Source organism: Centrocercus urophasianus, unplaced genomic scaffold (assembly GCF_019232065.1).
Source record: "Centrocercus urophasianus isolate 14NV4802_14NV808 unplaced genomic scaffold, USGS_Curo_1.0 seq_11, whole genome shotgun sequence".
Taxonomy (NCBI): domain Eukaryota; kingdom Metazoa; phylum Chordata; class Aves; order Galliformes; family Phasianidae; genus Centrocercus; species Centrocercus urophasianus.
This window is the reverse complement of record NW_024884253.1, coordinates 52,064,779-52,083,296: the sequence shown is the minus strand read 5'-3', so window position 1 is coordinate 52,083,296 and position 18,518 is coordinate 52,064,779. Positions and strand designations below refer to the sequence as shown.

The following is an 18,518-nucleotide window of genomic DNA, read 5'->3' as shown; positions in this document are numbered from 1 at the left end:
TTTTTTTTTTTTTTTTTTTTTTTTTTTTTTTTTTTAAATTTTTTTAGTTTTTTTAAGTAATGGCAATATGTAATCCACTGGCAAGAGCAAATTACAAGTACTCTTCAGAGCCATCAGACCATCAGACATACGAAGTAAATTCCTGGAGCCCCCAGTAATAGTCTGTTGAATATTTTGATAGAAATAAAAGTTTAAATGTTTACTTCTGCATCTCATTGGTTCAATTCCTACTATATCTGCCAATAAAATTGCTTCTGTATCTGCACACTTAATGTACATATTAATTTTATATTTTAGTAAATTTTAAAGAAGGCATTTAACAAATAGGAGCAGAACAATAGAGAAAGAAAAGGAAGGAGACTCATTATTTTGGGGGAAAAAAAAAAAGAGCATAAATTAAATATCCAGGATAATTTTTACTCCAGTCTTCTCTCAATCTCTGTATTTTCTGGAATAAGAAATAAAAAAATATAATTACTTTCTAATTGAGTAAGAAATATTAGGAAGGTTAAAATCTTAATTAAGTTAACTGTTGGAGCATTCTCAGCTGAATAGAAGTAAATATTTACATATAGAGAAATTTTTCAAACAATTGAGCTTCATTCCTCACATTCTGAGAGTTATCTGGCCTTAAAGTCTTCACAATATACAAGATGATTGTCTGGTATTAAAAAAATTGAAGCACAATATTTTCCAAGGAGAGCCCAGAAAATGAGATTACCTCAAATATTTACAAAAGCAAGTTTTCTTAATGGAGCTGCAACAGCCTATGATATAGTCAGAGAAAAAAGACCAAACACTTAGCAAGATTTATCAAATTATAGAAGCCCATATTTATGCTTAATAGTTACAAAATGTACATTATTTCAACATATCTTTACAATGTTTTGCTTATAATAGTTTTATCAGTGCATATTTAATATTATTTTATAATCAACAATTAAACAAAACAATCACTTAATAATAACACTCTACAACGTTTCATACTGAAGTCTAATTACATAGTTAGAGCACCAGTACACTGTTTTATGAGACTGTAATTTTGTTCTGGAATAAACCATAAGACTAAGGGACAAACAAGCTCACATATTGGAGGCATAACAATAAGTTCCTAGTAAAAAAAAAATGCAGAAAATTTGGTCTGTCTACTGCACTGAGAGATTGTGTCTTTTAATATTGCACAACTCTGACAATGCTGGGTTCTTCATTTCTGGTTCCATACTAAGGTGACCTTCACATTTCCTGTCTCAGTTTTGGTGCAAATGCTGGACAGTTACAATGACACTGTGCTCTTTCTTCCTACTATATGAAGAAGAGAATTGGAGAGCCTACAAATTTATTTGATATGCCTTTCACCGCCAGTGCTATCAAATGATTTTATATCTTATAACTTTTCCTTCTAAGCTGAACAAATTGCACCAAAGTTATGTCATCAGCAAATCAAGAGTTTGGTTTACTTTAGGCTCAATAATAAACAGAACTGAAGCTGATTACCACCTTTAGAATTAATTTAAAAATTAAGATCATTTATATACATTCTGCTGCTGCAATTTGAAAACCATAGCAACAACAACAACAAAAACAAGAAAAAATAAAGAAGGGTGGAGAACTGAAAAAAAAAAAAAAAAAAAAAAAAAAAAATAATATTTGAATTTATTTGAAAAAAAAAAAAAAAAAAAAAAAGAAATCTGATCTTTCAATTTATTTGCACTGTGAAGAATTATGGGATTCAAGGCGCATCTTCTTATTTCCCTGTTTGTTTCTTGATAATAGTTATTTTCATCCACTGAAGCATCCCTTTGAAATAAAGCATCTTGCAAATAATTTTATCCTCTAAAATTTCATATCTTAGTGAGGGTTGAAATCTCAATTTGTACTTATGTTCTGGCTTCTGTTCAACAAAGAACTGGATGTTGCTTTATGGGTGCATTGAAAATACAGGGAAAAATGATCTGACTTATGGGATACCGCTGGCTGTGATCATTCTGTGTGTTTAGACAGTTGAGTTCCTCAAGCAAACATTTGTTAGATGCAAGATAGTTTTCTAGCAGGAGTAAGTGAATGAACATTTCAGGAAAATCTACAAATAAAACATTCTGATCATTTTGACAATTCCACTCCTTTCCATTACCTGTATGCAAAATGTGTCAGAAGTAAATATCAAATTTATAAGAAAGAGCTCAATCTGTATTTGCAATTGTAAGTTCACATTCTCTGAAGTTCACGTGCAGGAAATTTTGTGTGACGCTTCCCGTTTTATGTGAGGAGAAAATTATAGGTGATTTTCCTTTACCTAGCTGAAAACCTCAGAAAACTATTGGAATACTTGATAGTAGGGAGTATATGGTTCATACGAGGTTCACCTTGCTCTGCATTTGTTGGTATTTTTTTCCTCTACAAATCCACAAAGAACTTTGACAAGCTTTGAGCATTGCAACTCATTCCCGCAGGGTTCCTATTTGTGTTTAGAGCATACACAAATAACATCACTGCTCAGATGCTGAGACCTCTATTGCACCTCTTAAGTTCCACTAGGGCTGAGTGAAAATTCAGTGGGCGTTTACAAGTACATCTAAAGCAATAAAAGGCTCCCAGAGAATGCATTCTAACATAACTACAGCAGTGAACTGTAATTCTTAAAAAACATAATTAAATGGATGTGAGATCAAACAAGTCTGTTCATAAGAACTGTTTTTTTCCTGCTAACTCCTTAGTGCTTGGAAATTGAGGGACTATTAAAAGGTATTTCATTACTTTCACATTACATTATCATCAACTAGAAAATGCTTATTCTGAAAAATTCAAGGATGACCTGTGTGTAACTATGCAAGACAATGCTACTTTCTGTCAGAGAGTTTACAAAAAATATGACTATCCTCTTAACAGGAGAAGATAACTGTAAACAGCCTTGTTGACCTCAGCTTGAACTAGCAGGAATAAAACTGAAAATGCTAGGATGCTGAAAACACCAAGTCCGTATAACTCGTATAACAGACACGTCACCTAATATTGGGGAGGCAGGGAGGTGTATAATTAGCAGCTGAAGAAATTAGCTTTGATACACACTTGTATGAACAAAACAATTGTATTAGTAGGAAATGTCATCCTTCTTATCTAATGCAAAATAAAATCCATCACTAACTTAGGATTTTCAAAGTATTTTATAAATCATTGCACTTGTTCTCTAAATTTCATAAAACAAAGTGGATTTGCAGAGCTAGGTGAAGTCTGATGTGCTTGAAATCTTATCACATTTGAGAAAATGTACCACAAGAAAGAGAAATAAGAACATTTTAATCTTTAATGTTTCTTTCTTGGGGAAATCAGAAGAAATCACTTTTAAAAGTTTTTTTTTACAGATACTCAAAAGCTATAAGACAATAAAAGAACTTATGCCCCATCAAGCTAAGTTCTCTTTGTACAGAATATCTGAGCTGATTAATTATTGTTTCTGAGATTGTCACTAGCAGTCTAACTTACCAATAAATGGAGCACAGAGAAGAGACTGATTTTTACCTTGAATACAGCATAAATATAGGGGTGATAGGGGTGAAGAGGAATATAAAATGAAATCATGATGCATCTAGTATGAAGACTTTGCTAACACTGTCAAATAGAAAATGATGACAATTGCCTCTGAAATGCAAACGAAATAATAAATCATGTTATGAAGCTTTCTATGTGTAAGACGAAACATGTTTCCAAAAACATTAACAAGAATTCCATGAAAACAAAACAATCAAACAGTAAACAAAGAAACAAACAAGACCACCAAAACCCATCAAATTGAATATGAGGCAAAAATGTTGCTTAGATCTTTTGCAATCCATGAGACTCTGACATTCTCCTACCTTGGGCCATATTTAAAGTTATTAACAGCATTTATTCAGACGGTATAATTTAATTCTAAGAGATGCATAAATAAACTGTTTGCTTATTGAGATATGCTTCCTTAAAAGACAAAACTGCTTGAGCATTTTATCTAACCCAGAATAACTATCTGTCATTGCTTCAGAATTGCACAGGAAAAAATATGAATGCTAGAAAGTAATAATAGATTTAATAATAATAATAATAACAACAACAACAACATAAACTAAAAACTAAACATTACTTATTTTAATTAGCAGGGAAAATCATGTGAGGCCAGAAAATCTTTGTAGCATGGAAAACACTTTTATATTCTACTTTTTGTTACCCCAAAGAGAAATCAACTACAACTAAAGAAGTAATATTCCTGTTCTTTCGCAATGAGAAAGGCCTAATTCTTAAAAAATGTTAGTGCAGATGTCATGGTTGTATGGTTTTTTTTTTGTTTGTTTGTTTTTGTTTTTTGTTTTTGGGTTTCAGTATTCCACATCAAAACATCATGTAGTGTACGGGGCATTAAAGTGTCACTGCCCCAATTCCAAGTACCTATCCCTGTACATTACAGCAGTCACGGGATCTGGCCCTTCCGGGTGGGGGGGTCGCTCTCTTGCTGCCTTGCAGTGGGTGCTGGAGGTGCTTTCCTGGCTGTTCCAAGCTTTTCAGGTTTGAATCGGTCCCGGGAAATCTCTCATCTTGTCTGATTTATTAATCCCAATTTCAATTAAATTGTATTATATTTTGTTATCTTGTATTCCAATATTATAGTAAAACAAGTTTTCCTCCATAGATTGTTGCCACTGCTCTTTTCCTCCCTTTCTTCCTTCCCATTTTTGTGGGACTGGGGTGGGGGGGGGAGGGCAGAGGCCTGTCGCCCCTGTCACGGACATAGATTGATCTGGTCAACTCCGTGACAGCAGATGAAAAGGTACAATTAGAAAAATGATTAATAAAATGCAGTAGACAAATCTTTCAAGCGTTTGATTTCCAGATCTGTTTACATGCATACCATTACTTGTACAGAAAAGTGATATTGGCCTCATTTGCTGTCATGCAAAAGAACAATTTGAAAATTAGGTCATAAAGAACTGAAAGCAAGTTTGCTTTCTTCCCTACTTCACTGTTAACTCTTAGGTGCTGAATAGATATGTGATCAATGCTAGAAAAATGAGGTATTTGTCATTAAACAAAGACCCGAAGTGTAAGAAGGGAAAGGGTGGAACTTTAGAATCTGTTGCACATCCTAACAAGTGGAAGGTTTTAGAGAACCTTGCATGCTCCTAAAGTAGACATAAATAAGAAATTCAAAACCTTCCTGGAAATTTGGGAAAATATTAATAGTATAACAGTAAATTTACAACACAGTTACACTTAGTGTCTTCTAATGTAGAACTAAGGTTAGGGGAAGCAATACATGAAGTTACAGCAGCTGTAATTAAGAAATTTAGAAAATAAAATTAATGCAAACACAACAGCACTTTTGCAAGATAGACTAGACCCTTATGAATTTGAGCCTTGAGGCCAAAACCTTTCAATTTTAAGCATAGGTGTAAACATATCTACAATGGTTGAATAGCATATTCTATTAATCACTGCCAAGATATCAGGAAACATCCTCAAAACAGTCTTATATAAAAGTTTCAAATGGGCAGATGCTGTGGAGGCTTCATTGTTTTAATTTATTTGCTAATTATTATTAAACAGTTCGCAGTCATTTCTAAACTCATTTAAGAGTGATTAGAAAAGTAAAAAAAAAAACAAAACAGTCCCTTCCAACCCAAGCCATTCTATGAACTAATCACCAACTGATACCCAGCCAACAATGCAGTATTTCACCAATACTTGAACAGCAGCCCACCCACAGCCAACTCCCACCCACAATTTAATGGCCTACTTCACAATGTCATGTGGTATTGAATAATCCCTGTTCTTATTCAAGGAAGCTGTCCTGTCTCCAACCCATCCCTTCCCATAGCAGCATAAAGGCAGTGACTTTTCCACACTGAATGACTTTGCCTGTCTCTAAGCATATTCTATTACTCAGCAACAACCAAAACACTGGTGTTGCTAATAAAACCGCCTCAGCTTAAAACAGGGCAACTACTTATCATTACTGTGTCCAAGGTAGCATTAGCTGTGATGGTGGCAGCTGTTTGCTGCTCTCTTTTTTTTATTGTATTTAAACTGAATGTAGGAGCAAGTCTCAAACACGTCGTGCTATGTAAAACTGAAAACTTTTTCAGTACCTTGCATACAATGCAGTAAATGGGTTTGAAAAAAAAAAAAAGAAAAAGAAAAAAAAAGAAGCAATGCTTATAAGTATTACAAGGAAATGAGTATTTCAGTGCTCACTATGCCTTTAAATACAGCATACTCCCTGCCGTGACAACTTGCACTTAATGTTTCACTTCATAAGAACCAGGTTTTAATTCCACTTCTGCTGTTCAATGCTTCTTTTGGTTTGGTTTGCTTACTTGCTAGTTTATTAGTTTCCCTCAATGTAAAATATGAATAAATAAGCCTGGGGGGAGAGAGGGGGAAAAGAAAAAAGCAATATGTGTGTAGTAATGAAATCACGACAAGGAGACTGATGTCCCTATTAAGGAAATAAGTGAGGGAAATCATATCTTAGTTTTGCTAATGCTGCGCTCAGTCTTCTGTTCCTAAACATTTCACAGAAAAATTTTGGGCTTGAACAAAAAGAAAAAAAAAAAAAAAAAACCTGCTTCATCTGGCAGTGCAAATCTAAAGGCACAAACAGCTAAAGTAATTGTTTAGCTTTAAAGATCATAAAGAAAACAGAACAGTATTCACGTGGACCCCCAGTCTCCCCAGAATTTAGCTTCAATGATCAGAATCTTTCCATGTGATTACCTGGGATTCTCTTTTAGATATTACAGAGGATAAAAATAGCTTCTGATTGGCTGGTTAATTGAAGCAAAAATACAAACAAAAAAAGGCAGCTGCACCTACCATGTTAAGCAACCAGAATCTGGTAGCAGATGTTTTATTAAATTGCTGATAAAAACTTGAGGAAAATGTCATTTCAGACCTTTGTTTACAGATAACCTCTCCTCTTTTTGCCAGTGCTTCTGTTTTGCTAAGGCCATGCAAATGAAATCATTTAAACCAATATTCACTTACAGAAGCACAGAGCAGCTCTGCAGTGGAAACCTTTATCAGTTGCCTCTTACCACTCAAACTCCTCAAAATCAACGGACTTTAAGCCCATTTTGAATCTGAAATGAATCTCTTATCTCCAAAAAGAAGAATTAAGAAAGACTTCTAACAACACAAATCTTGTTGCAATTTCATAAACTAAAACAATCATAAGAGGGGAAGCAACGACGTGCAACTAAGCATTTGTTATCATCAGAGTAGTCCCTCTGCCCATTCGACTTAAGATACTTCAGAAACTGAAGAGTAGTGAGGAACTCTATACCTCAGTCATGGTTTACAATTTGAGGAAAAGTAAAGTCATACGTATGACTGCCTACCTGAGCCCACATCTTTCGAATGTATTTATTTATTTTTATAACGTGCTTTTGAACGTATTCAGAACTTAAGTCCAAAGTGAAACAGACTGACAACACTTTAACATGCTTCTAGCTCTACTATGTCCACTATTAGTTTAAGAAATTGAGATTACAGAGCATGGAAATTGACTGTCTTATGTACGAGACAAGAGTCTCCTAGGTTCATGTGTCAACTGATATTCAGCAATTGAAGGTATGTGGCTCCACTGCAGGCCTCAGAAGTCTAAATCATTCTTCACTTGAGTGAAAATCAGAGAAATAATTTACTGTAAAAGGAACTGTGTTCACCGTGCTTTTTAGGCTTTGAAACACCAGAAAGAGTTTTTGTAAGGGAGCACATACACCCCTGAAAGCATGTTTCTCTCTGTCCTGAATTAGCACAATGCCTGAGAATGGACAGGAAACTACTCAACTATCCTATCCACTAATATGAACACCTGTAAAATAAAGTCAGAAAAGTTGTTTTACTGTGCAAAAAACAGTATATTAGAGAGCATTGCTAGAATTAAATGAGATTGGTGAATGGCATACTACAGCTGGGGGAAAGTGTATAGCTATTTTAATAACTGGATATAAATTATACATCCTAATTGTATGAATAGTCACCAAACCCATGTGGGTCTAGATAGAAATACATTCTCAACACCTATGACAGCAGGGTCATTGAGCATCTAATTTTAGGAATTTCTCCTCACACCTCTGTTACCTTGTCTTCCAAAAAATATGTTTTAGCTTCCCATCTATGGATGGCTCCAAAAACTCCTAATGTCAGGGACAGAACAGAAAGATTAAGATTGAGTGATGCAGATTTGTACCAGAGGTGTTATCATATCAGGATGCAATTTTAAAGGAAAAAATTAAAGGAAAAAGGTCAGAGTGATGGAATTGTTGCCTGCAATGTATCTACACTGTGACAACCTCTTGGGTTTGAGCCCCCAAGCCTGAGTTCAGACTTCTCCATGTAGTGCAGCAATATCTTGGATCAGAATTGCTTAACTCTTTCTATTGGAGTATAGGCTGAAAATGTTTACCTAGACAATTTTTGTCAGTTTATAAAGAAGGTTTCGAATTTTGGCACTCAAAAAATGTTAAAACTTTCCAATGTTTAAAATACAAATTTATGTAATGATTATATGTAGAAGTTTGCTGTCTGCCTAATGTTTATTCAAAACCCTTTCTCACTGCGGCCAACAATGTTATTTCTAACTACCAAAGGGGAGAGCAGAGTGCTGGGGATTTAGTACAATTGACATTGTTAAAGGTAACAAGGAGAGCTTTCATTCAAAACATACTACGTATCCCACAGACGCTGGTGTAGCTCCCAGTGCCAGTAGTGGTAAACGATACACAAAAGGAGTGAATGCAGAGACACAGCCACACACAGAGAAAAGGAACTTAAGAAGAATTCCCTGACAGTGGGGCACAGCTGATTTTACAAAGAGAACAGGTATGACATTTATTTTTCACTTGCATGTCTACCCTCTAAACTTTAGCACTTGTTTTTGACTCCCTTAGAGTATTATACTTCAAAATAGAGGATTGGTCTTGACAGCAGCAGAACCCTTATTTCCTTCTGTGTAGGATGTAGTTGTATAGATAAAGTTGATTGAGAACGCATTACATGTAAAAGTATTCTGAACCTTTGAGAAAGTGATGTGCATGTTCGTAGGATAAGTTCAATAGCTGGAAATTGACTATGTTTCACTGAGCCTTACTGTTGTTTCATCATAGTAACTAGCACACACAGTTTTCCTCTTCTCACTTCTATTCCTTCATGTATTTTCCTCAGTTTCAAATACTCTAGGTCATCCTAAAACTAGAGTCTGTTGTTTGAAAGGTTGTGTGGGTTTTACAAACTAATGTGTCTCATATATTGAGCTGTATAAAGAACATTTGCAACTAATTGAAAACACACATACATTTCACAGATGAATGCCTCTATCATTATCTTTCAATTATGAATCTTGGCTCCCTCTATTCTTTAATATCTGATTTTGAAGCCATTCTCTAATCCTGACTATGAGAAGTTTAGTAGTTGATGTAGGAACTGCAGGGCTTATTTTTTTTTCTTTCTCAGAATTATGTCAGATCATAGTTATGATGAAACACAAGTATTATAATCTACACTGACTACCGTATGGCAAACATTAAATTAAAAAAATATCATAATTGTCTCTGAAGCACAAGAGTGTGAAAGAAGGAATCAAAAAAAAGTTGTGATATCTTGTACTAGGCTTTGATCTCATACCAGGAAAACTGGACAAGCTTTTGAAGGAAATCATCAACCTTTATCAATCCTATTCTCATATTCTGAACCAAAGAGTTCTGAGTATTAAAGTGTGACTCACTGAGACTGACACAGGACTCAGTAAGGACATTTAGTAGTCACTTCAGCGCAGATTTGATTGATCCTTTTTGTCAGAATTGGCAGCTTTCAACCTTGAGGATACACAGATACCAAATATACAAAAATTTCTTTTTAAAACATCCTTCCTTTCTGAAATACATTTCATTTTTGGAAAATAAGAAAGATCTACATTTCAAAATCAAATATTAATTAAACTGTTAGAGATTACAAGTCTTTGTGGCCATGGTTAATTTTTTTTTTTTTTTTAGAATTCATTTTTTTATAGACCAGGGATTTTTGTTTTTATTTTTTAATAGTTTAAAGCTAAGAATAGGAAAGTGAATACACTAATCAAGATTGTTTCTACAATTTATTCCTCAGCTTATATATAAATAAACAGAAAGTATTACAAGTTGTTTTATGTCTCCTCTGTTCATTATCAATACATTCAGTAAAAAACAGCAATAGTTAAGTATAAATTGTTATAAACTGTCCAGAAAGTAAAAGAACCATACTAATAAGCAAAACATAATCTACGTATTAAACCAATTTATTATTTTAGAATTAGTTAAAGAGCTTAGAATTATTCTATGGCTTGCTTCAGTCAACAAAGTAAATTTATCCAATTTATCATTGATATATTTGATCAATTCAAGTAGTGATATAATGGCAGAGCATTGTACTCAATATCTCCTCAATTTTTTCTTTCAGTCTTGAGTGTCTGGAAAAATTAGCATGATATTTTTATTCGATTTCTACAAAAAATCTTAGGCCTCTCTGCAAAATATCATAGCAATTTTATCATGCTTGACATACTTCTTTTTTTCATTTTTCTAATGTTTGTTGAGAGTCAGAAGAGTACTGGATATTTATCCATTCACTTCTTGTGCAGCAGTAATAAGGGTGACTAACCAAGAAAAAGCTTCAGCATTTTGCTTTGGAGTCATTACATGGTAGAAAGCCTGGTCCAATTACCCTTCCTATCCTGGCTTACTGCAGAAATGCTTGTGGTATGAAATATAAAAGATGGAAGTAAAAAATCCTCTTAGTTCTTTTCCCCAGGAAAGGATCATGAAGGCAACAGGGAGGAGTAATCAGTATCTATGTCTATTCTGTCCTGTTGTTACTGTGGAATCACATTTTTATCCTTGAATCACAGAGCCTAAAGGTTTGAAGATTTTTGTGTGTCTGGACTGCATTAAACGTTTTCCTCTCACAAACGTGGTGCAAAGTCCGTTTCATCACAGCAATTTTTATGATGGCCTAAAAAAGGATTATGACAATGGGAATTCAGCAACAACAGTGAAACCTTTACTGTCTTGCAAAGGAAGAAGTGTTTCTATACAAACAGCTGCAGGGTGGGCAGGGCTGCTGCATATTTTCCTGTGTTATAATATTGCAAGTCTCACAGGTTGAGCAACTAATACAGTATAAGTCATAGTCTAGCAACTCATTTTCTATAGCCTGAATATAGTACTCTGATGGAAGCAGAGTTTCATTTTCCTTAATAAAAGCAGGTTTTTTCACACTACCTGCTTAACTGGTCTTAGTCTTCAAATTACTCCATTTACTTACTTATGGAGTGTATACTACCCACAGAGATTTATTTTTTGCTCTTCTTCAGGGATCTAAAGACTCACATTCCCTATATCAATGTTTTAAAGTACAGGTTGGCTCATTTTTACCTCTGTAAATTTTATCTGTCTAGAAACTTTAGTATATTGCTGTACACAAAAATTGTACAACTGATCCCAAAAGGACATTTATGAACAACACATTTGATCACAGTGCACATAGTAGATATGATATAATTCCACTCCTCATACAGAGGCAAAATACAGCCATCAACAGACTTCAGCCTGATTTCCGCATATACAATCCTGAACCACTTGCCTATTTACCTAAAAATAAACTGATTAGAAACACCAAAAAATAAAAGAAATCATTGCCTTTCTACACTGTCAGGTCTATGATCCACAAATAAGGAGGAATTCAAGCCAAAAATTAGTATAAGAAATCTATTTCCTTTGTTTTCAGTGTACTTGAAAAATAGAGTCCATTATGGAAATCTGTGTATGGATTGATTTTCTTGTTTTGATTTGTTTTACTTCTTCTTAGTAATAAATTCATCTTTTCAAAATGTTCAAAAATATATATACACACATAATTAATACGTCAGTATGGTTGTAAAGAAGACGGAATTATGTAAAATGTATGCAATAATTTTAAATATTAAATGTATTTTTATATAGACACACTTAAAATTTTACACTAATTTATTTGAAAGATTTATTATAAATCATGTTTTGTACAGTCATGAATAATCAAGCCAGTTTAAACTCAAAGAAAACTTTCTCTTAAGATCAGATAGTCTTTCATTAAATTTAACTGTGACTTTTCTTCTGGAAAAGTGAAGTTTGGTATTTTCTCTATATACTTTTACCACACATACAAAAGTGCAGCTGTATATCCACATCTACATCAGAAGTAGACAACATGGAATACAGATTTATTCTCAATGGCAGTTTTCATTAGAGTGTTAATGATAACTCTCCCAGAGGCTGAGTGATACGAAAATTTACTCAGAAAACCTTTTTAGACCTTTGCTACAAGTCCACCAACACATTAACAATGCAGTATCATCTTTCATCCATTCTTCTGCAGTTATAACCTTTCTTGTGTGCTGCAAAAGAGAAATGAATAAACTATTTATACAGCCAATAGACCTCATGTGATATCTTCCCATATTAAAACATCATTGAGAAACATGATCGTTGATCTTTCATAGAATAAAAACCAATCTTAGCTGATACGATTCGCTATATTTATCCCTGGTACCTTCTATATATAAATTTACCATAAAATCACACTTCTCTATTAGAAGTGCCTTTGTGTAAGTTTCCATATTTGTCTTTTGTGGTCTGCACCTTAACCAAAACTTACCAATTCATTGTTAGTTCACTTAGACTGTGTGGAGATAATGTGACAAATGCGACAAAAGCAGAGAAAACCTAAATGATTTAGATAAAATAGAGCTAAGTACCTTTCCAAGGTTTGGCAGGATTGACAACATAATAAATTGCTTAAAAGGTCTCTTTTATTGGCTTGGAATACACATTGCTTAGTCAAAGAACAGAACATACTGCATGTTGTTGCTAATCCTATGAAATGCCACCTGTACACGGAACAGACTGCATTATGAAGGAAACCCACTTTGAATTGTGGCCTTCCAATATTTGAAGGGAGTGTATAAACAAGACAGGCAGCAGCTGGGTGAACAGTGATAGGACAAGGGGAAATGGTTTTAAACTAAGACGGGGGAGGCTTAGGTTAGATATTAGGAGGAAGTTTTTCATGCAGAGGGTAGTGAAGCACTGGAACAAGGTTGCCCAAGGAAGTTGTGGATGCCCCATTCCCAGAGGTATTCAAGGCCAGGCTGGATGTGGCTCTGGGCAGCCTGGTCTAGTGATTGGTGACCCTGCACATACAGGGGGGTTGAACTAGAAACTATGTTCCTTTTTAACCCAGGCCATTCTATGATTCTATGTAGAAATAATATTAATTTAAATTTGATGCCTTCATCTCCTTCTTAGATTCAGATGGTTGGGTGTAGTAAATAATATGATGTCTATAAGAATCTTACTTCTGACAGTGAAATCATGTTTTGCAAGCCATAGAGCTCTGCAACACCAGCTTGATCTATCTAAGCTACAGACCGTGCAGTCATGAATTTTATCGGTAAGAATTTGAAACATTTCTTATGGACTGTGATATGTGCAGGCTTATTATCTTTGTCTCTCACCCCAAATCTATCACAGCAATGCCACAAATGTAATGTACTAAATACTTTTGATTTCCCTAAAGGATTCTCAAGTTTGATTCATTTTGCAGATCACCAGACAGTTTCAAGCATTGTTTTTTGGAAAGGCATCTCTGCGTACTTGATATAAATCAGAAGACAATGTCCATCCTTTACATGGTAGTTTTGTGAAAGCCTATATGGTAACCAATGTATGAAACAGGACATGTATTTAATATTTATTACAACAAGCCCAGCCATAGGTATACAGGCCTTCTAAGCAGAAACAGGCAGTGGTTTCCCAGCAGTCTGAATGCTGTTACCAAGCTATACAATTTAAAGTAAATTTGGACGTATCCATGTGACTCATATTACATCTATAAAAATACAAAGAGTTATTATGGCTGTTTCTACTAATGCTCTGTTAACGCTTATTCATTGCTTGTTTGGCTCAGGTTTTTTATTGGAGGCAAAATAAATAAAGAAAACAGACCAATTATGATCAGCTATTGAAAAAAGAATTATTAGCTTCATATAAAGTTCACTCGAACTTTGAATAAAGGCCTAGCTTACCATAGAAGCTATGGATACAACAAATAAATGTACTTCCGCTTTAATTTAATCTCTTTTTATTTACCTCTTCTGTATTTTTTCTTTCTTAATTGCTTAGAATACAAAATACTGAAATGTCAGTACAGAACATAAGTATGAAAGTGTACACCTATATAATATAAAGAAAAATTTCTATAATAAATATCTGTATACTTCTTGTAGCACAATTTCAGTTACATAAGAGAGATTTTGTTTACTAAGATTGCTTTGACATTTGAGTTTAGTTATTACCATGGTAAAAGACAAGCCGATTAGGTCATTTGCATCATCTAAATGGAATTCTGAGTAATGTCACCATTCAGTGGGTGATTGAGAACAGAAAAGTGATTGTATCCCATCAAACCAGAATTTATAATCAAGTAAATAATACTTGGAATGTATCATTAGTCTGTGCAGACAAAAAGTCGGATTGCTTGATATTTAGATAAAAGATATGGACTTCAAATTTCACAAGGATGCTTAAGGGAAATAAAGAAAAAAAGGAGAAAAGCATCTCTCAAATTAATTCACATTTACAGCCAAAGTTACTCTCAGTAGTCTGATTTGAGGTTATCTTTAAATACACTGTGATAAAGCCAAATTATATATACATATATATACACATATAGGCATCAATAATTTCACTTCATTTGCAGACATTACAGTTGTTTTTCACCTGACAGAGACAGCGCTTTGTGTGGTTTTGACATATTTGAAATTTATGAAAAAATAAAGCAACAGATTTTGTGAAAACTTGCAACTGCTTTTTCTGTATCTATTTGAATTGAATTCATGCTGTTACAGCTATGAATATTCCAAATTCTAAATATGTTCCCAAATCAATAATGCACCTCAATAGATCTCAACCACTGTTTCTATATGTTTTCTTCTGTGAAAATGTTCAAAACATATCTGTATTTCGAGTAGTAGGACTCACTATTCAAAACAGCTTTAAAAAAAACAACAACACAACAACAACAACAAAAAAAAACTTGTTCAGGTACAGAAATACTTAACTTTGTCTGCCTGAAGCTCTTGACATTCAATCAGATCCAAATGGCTCATGGTAGTCCAAGCTGTAAAATACACTTTTATTTAAAATGTATACTGGCAGTAGAGATGTGTTGAATCCGTTGAATATTAAATCACCTTTTGTCAGCAGAATATGGCAGAGATTTAAAAAATGTGTGTTAACAAATTACCTTAATTCAGAACACCAGCTTGACCTGAATCTCTTGAGTTATGAAATTCAGTATGATCAGAAAAAGAAAGAAGAATGACAGGCTCAGTGAGATTCTTTTGGAATTGTAATATTCTCACTTACAGTATAACTGGCAAGAGTTATAAGAAGTAAGAGAATATACTTTACTGAATGGAATATGAAGTAATCCTGAGAATAATACTCTGTTTAACCCCCTCATCTATGAAGAACACGTATTCACACATCTTTGTATATCTTGCCTTAAGCCAGTATTGAAGATGAGAGTGAGTTCAGTCCTGCAAGGTGTTGAGCACCATGGTCACTGGCTGCAATCCAGCAAAGCACTCAACTGTGAGTTTAAGTGTATGGATCATGCCACTTATTTCAATGGGATACAGCTTAAAGATGAACTAACCTTAAATGCTTTGCTGGATCACAGCCACAGTTCTCAGTGCTGGGTGAATGCAGGTCCAACCTCAGAGGGCCACCTTCCTCTCTGTGTTTCCAGATAGAGCTCACAAACCACATACAAGGTCCTTTCAGGAAACAAAGTTCATGTAATAGCAAGATAAAGCAGGTTCAGAAGGCTGGGATGACTTGCAAGCCTTAGAATAACTGTGTTGAAGTGAACAAACAAACAAAAAAAAGCAACCTGATAGAAATTCAAATAAAGAAAACTGACAAAAGAAAAAAAAAAAAAAAGACAATGCTCTTTGACTTCCTCAGGTTCAGACATTTACTTATGCATATAACGTAAAGACTGTGTATGATCATTGTTATAGATAAAGCACAAGAAATCAAGTGAAAGAGTAGAGATGTAATCAATGTACCCTATTTTTCTTTGCCAAATTTCTCTCTTGATTTTAGCTGTGGCCTATGTTACATCCTCAACTGAAAAGAACAAGAAGTCTCTAAGTTTAACAGTGCATGTGTTCTCCTCAGACAACACATGCCAATTGAAATCAGATAATAGTCTATTTAATTATACATAAGTGGTATGCTGGGTCTGCTGCTTTCCAGTTGAAAACAGGAAAGAGATCTTAGGAACAAAGTGAAAGCAAGGCATTATGTATTAAGATTATTATCTTCATAGCCTGATTCAGAAATTTTGAATCTCCCTTGGCTCCTACTAGTATAGAAAATACCCACTTAGAGTCTACTGAAAAAAAAAAAATGAAGGCCCCAGGTTTGCTGCCTTTCAAAAAGGGAAGGAAGTGAGAAGACAGAAAACAAACTGTGTTTACAGTCACCTGTTCTCAGTGGCAGTAAGAAGTGTTTTGTGCCATTTTTTCTTTTTTTGTTCATTATTTTTAGGCTAGATTGCTAACTCATTGAACTATAAAACTGGCAGTTTTCACATAATAGCTGTCCCAATGTACAAATGGTGAAAATGAGCTTTGAAACACTGTTTTTTCAGGGTGATGATATGACTTGAACAAGCAAGTACATAATAGTTGCTAATCATAGACATTTTAATTACCAAAATGAAAATCAAGCCATATAAATATTTCTGTAAAAAGAAAAAGAGAAAATGTCCCTTGAAATAGCATACAAAAACCCAGGACTGCCACTTGGCCACGTGTGGTTTTCTTGGAGGCTCGAGAGTCTTATTTAAAAATAATATGCAACACACACAATAGGGCACCATATTTCAAGGGAAATAATTAAAGACAGCATCACACTTTCTAGTTAACAGCTCTCATTGAAGCAATGGGCAGCTCTGGAAAAAGTCTGCCACAGTGCACCCTGCAGAAAGATCAAATCAAAGTGATAAAGAATTCTATCAGAGGTTAGTGAACATGAGACACTTTTGAAATATAAAGTGCCCGAGCAGCTCAGCATGTGTACTTTCCACTCCTCCCCACCCCCGAGGTTTACCTTATTCCCACATTTCAACTTGCCTTTTCATCATATCCATCAGTCTCTTCCTTGTTGAGAAACAATTGTGTCCTAGAAATCTCTTGAACTCGTTTATACTCTTTCCTTTATTCTCATTTCCTTGTATCTTGATCTACAGTTTTATTATCTTTTATATGAGCCATGCTCCAATTTCCTATTTACTCCTATGCTGTTAATGGTGGAAAATGTTCTTCAGATTCAAAATCCGTGACCAACATGTATCAGTTTCTTTTATAAGCTGGAAAGCTAGAGTTTGATTCACCTCTTGAAATTTGAAGAATGGTCTGTAGTCACGCAGACACATTTTATGTTTTCATCAAATATTCATAACAATATCCAAAGCAGAAATGTTTTTTTTTCAAGTATATTCTCATAAACCTATCTTTCTAGCTGCATAATCAAATGTAGTTTGCTTATAAACAGTAAACTGCCAAACATACTCTTGCCTCTGTACACAGATTTTAGCCTTCAACTTAGCAACTAAAGAAGTAATAGAAAAGAGGCTATGAGCTGTATTCAATATTAGAAACTCAATACTTATTTTTTGGTAAGGTCTTTGCAAAAATAAGACACATACTTAAATATCATAACTTTTTTTTTTTTAAAGTTAATTTTGTTTGAATGAAAATTCTACTTGGTTCCAACATATAGAAAGATTTGTACTTGCAGATTAAAAGAAGTTAATTTTTCCACATTTAATATCTCTTCCATAACACATGTAAAATGACTTCAGTGATTGTAACAGCTGATGTCATAGCAAAACCATTGCTAGAACTAGCATTGTTTGGGAATTTCATCACAGCCAGAGCATTAAACACATTCACAGGGACAAGTTTATTCTGGAATTAGGCTTGAATCTTGATTAAGGCCTTTTGATGAAGTTATCTAGAGGTCATTGGCTATTGCAGTACCCTGCTGAAGCCCACAGCAGATCCCACAGTTAAGGACAGTACCAAAATTAGTCCTTTACCTATCTTGACTCTTCACTCTGATATAAACCAAAGCTTTACACATTTAAGCCAACTCCTTTACAAAGTCGAAGAATAACCTGCAATAGCAGCACACAATAACTGAGTTCTTGATTTTTAATCTAGAACATGACATGGGACAGCTAAATCCAGATGAAGGCTCTCATTAATTCTAGTGAGGTATCTCTAGTCTGTGTAAAGATGAGATCAAAGCTAAAGCCTGACTTCCGGAAGAGGAAGAGGAGGAGGAAGAGGAAAAGGAGGAGGAAGAGGAAGAGGAAGAGGAAGAGGAAGAGGAAGAGGAAGAGGA

The 18,518-nt window shown here is 34.4% G+C and overlaps 1 protein-coding gene across 2 annotated transcripts in view; it reads left to right on the top strand.

Moving 5' to 3' along the window:
- The first annotated feature begins 8,768 nt into the window (after nucleotides 1-8,768).
- Nucleotides 8,769-18,518, top strand: part of CDH19 (cadherin 19) — a 95,736-nt gene continuing 85,986 nt past the window's right edge. Inside the window, exon 1 of one of the 2 annotated variants that reach the window (XM_042839966.1) lies at nucleotides 8,769-8,850. The gene's annotated coding sequence lies outside the window, so the exon portion shown is untranslated. The remainder of the gene's footprint in view (nucleotides 8,851-18,518) is intronic. The other variant, XM_042839967.1, reaches the window with a different exon arrangement.